Source organism: Tupaia chinensis, unplaced genomic scaffold, assembly GCF_000334495.1.
Source record: "Tupaia chinensis unplaced genomic scaffold, TupChi_1.0 Scaffold000045_1, whole genome shotgun sequence".
NCBI classification, from domain to species: domain Eukaryota; kingdom Metazoa; phylum Chordata; class Mammalia; order Scandentia; family Tupaiidae; genus Tupaia; species Tupaia belangeri.
Window position 1 is genome coordinate 11,028,558 of NW_006159501.1, and position 2,848 is coordinate 11,031,405.

The 2,848-nt window shown below is 34.5% G+C and overlaps 1 pseudogene; it reads right to left on the reverse strand.

Moving 5' to 3' along the window:
* Positions 1-1,887: 1,887 nt before the first annotated feature.
* LOC106735352 (protein FAM32A pseudogene) lies at positions 1,888-2,223 on the reverse strand (annotated as a pseudogene).
* Between the last annotated feature and the right edge of the window lie 625 nt (positions 2,224-2,848).

The window sequence follows — 2,848 nt, forward strand, 5'->3', positions numbered from 1 at the left end:
TCAATGTGATTCGAATCCAATTGCTAGTAACATTGTTCACAGAAATAGAAGAAACAATTACAAAAATTGTCTGGGATCATAAAAGACCTCATATCACCAAGGCAGTACCGTGCAAGAAAGAATAAAAGAGGAGGAATTTCACTACCTGATTTCAAAATATATTTCAAACTGGTAATAATCAAAACAGAATGGTGCTGGCCCAAAAATAGACTCAGAACAATAGAACGGAATAAACATTAAATCAGAAAAATAACATAAAACCACACAGTCAGAATAAACATTAAATCACACAGCCAACTGATCTTTGGCAAAGAGAACAAAACAATACAGTGGGAAAAAGACATTTTTTTCAGCAAATGGTACTGAAAGAACTGGATACTGAACTGTAGAAAATTGAAACTTGACCCCATCTCTCACCATTAACAATGTAATCAGCTTGAAATGGACTAACAATTTAAATGTAGAACCTCAACTATAAAACTACTAGTTAGAAAATATAGAGGAAGCTCTTGAAAACATTGGAATAGGCAAGGATTTCTTAAATAAGATTCTAAAGCATAGGAAATAATCCTCAAAATAGGCAAGTGGGATTACATCAAGCTAAAAAATTTTCTTACTTCAAAGAAAACAATAATTAGAGTGAAAAGACAACAATTAGAATGGGAGAACATTCTTACAACTTTTTCCTCAGGCAAGAGATTGATATCTGGTATATATAGGGAACTTAAGCAGTTCACTCATAAAAAGAATACATAATCCAATTTTAAAATGGGAAAGGAATTGAATAGACAACTCTCTGAAGAAGAGTTAAAAATGGCCAAAAGGAACATGAAACAATTTTCAAACTCTCTTAAGAAAAATGCAATCTAAAACAAAATAAGACACCATTTAATCCCAATTAGAATGTCCAGGATCAAAAAAAAAAAAAAAGCTGAGAGTAAATGTTAAGAAAATTTTGCATATGTTTCAGTTATTTTTCTTCTTACATATGTTAATACTGTAAGTTATATCAACAAGTTTTTAAATATTTCACTAAACCATATATTTTGGAATCAACCAAAATTAGCCATTGTATATTATCTTCTCCATTCATTACTATTAGGTCATCAGGAAAGTCCTTACATATTCTTCTATGCAAAGATGTGTCATGGTTTTCTCAACAACTCAAGACATTTGATTAATACTCTGTTTTGATCTTTTCATATGCAGTCAAACAAAATTGACTTTTACTATTTTTTATACTAACTTTATCTAGTTTCAAGGTCAAAATTATACTATCTTTACAAAATGATTTAGAAACTACCCATCACCTATCTTCTATTCTCTGGGAAAATTCATCTATGATTAAAGTGATTTGTTCCTAGAATATTTGTAATTGCTTATAAAACTATCTAAATATGGTATTTCCCTTGTGGAAATATTTGAATCTCCTACATTTTTTTGAGAGAGAGAGATTTTTGCTGCAGGGTGTGTGTGCTTGTGGGAGAGACAGAGAGACAAAAGCAAGAAATCATTTCTCAGAGGGATGGTCACACCACAATCCCTTCTCCTCCATTTTTCTCTCAGGATTTTGTACACACACGCACACGTCTCTTATGAATTCGAGCTTCCAGGTTGGGACTTGAACCATGGTTGCCCAAGTGGGAGTTCAACCCTTTAACCAATATACCACTACTGGTCCCTAATTTTTATTTTTTTTAAAGGACGGCCTTGCTGTTAATAACATTCTAGAATGAGAGTACACAGCTTTGAAAGGTGCTGACACAGGAGAAGATACAAGGGTCTGTGTACAAAAGAGTGCTTCTAGAAAATACCAAAGAGGTCAAATGTAATCCCAGTTTTGCCTTTTCTTCCCCTCAATGCCATGCCATACCCATAACCAGGAGGCTACTTCATCCAGCTGACATTGCAAATGTCATAATGTTCTGTCAGAATATCCAGGAGTCTGTTCAAGTCCTCTACTCACTGCGTGTGAATTTTGGATGCTTTCCTCAGGATCCTTTCCATTTGCCATTTCTTTTGCATCTTCTCAAAGGCCACCTGGGCTGGGAGCCACTTATCCAGGCTTCACTGCTCCTCCTCATTCTTTTTACTTGTCCCCATCGCTTCCAGGAATTTCACCTCATCTTTGTCCTTCTTTCTCATCTTCTGCCTGGTCACACTGAGCTCTACAATGCCTTGTAGCTTCAGGGGCTATTTTTTGTCCTGCTTGTGGTCCGCCATGATGCCTGTCCTAGTTCACCAAGTCCTATTTCATTAAAAATTAGTCATTTTCTTCATTTGTTATTTAGTTTGCTTTGGAAAGTTATTCTTTTCCTAAGAAGTTTTCCATTTTGTCTAAGTTTTATCATAACTTTGTGGTATAATATATTCTCTTATGTTTTTAATAGCTACTGGGTACTTTGAAATGTCTTCAGGGCCAGCAGGTGATATGGTGGTTAAAGTACTGAACTTCCATGTTGTAGATGGCAGTTCAAGTCCTGGACTTGATGCCTTGAAAATTATGCCAGACACGTGTGTGTGCATGCCCCAAATCCTGAGAATGGTGGAGAAGGAATTGCAGTGTGGCCATCCCCACATGGAGTGATTTCTCACTTCTCCTCTATCTGTCTATGTGTGTGTTTCTCTCTGGCAAGTGCATGTGCCCTACAGGAGAAATGAAAAACAAAAAAACAGAAAACAAAAAATGTAAAAGTAAATAAATAAATATCTTCTTTTTATTACTAATATTTTGCTATATTTTGTTGATTAAAATGCACAAATTTATCACTTTATTACTACTATCAAGACATTACATTGTAAAATTATTATTATAACTATTATATCTTGTTTTCTCTTCCATTCATTT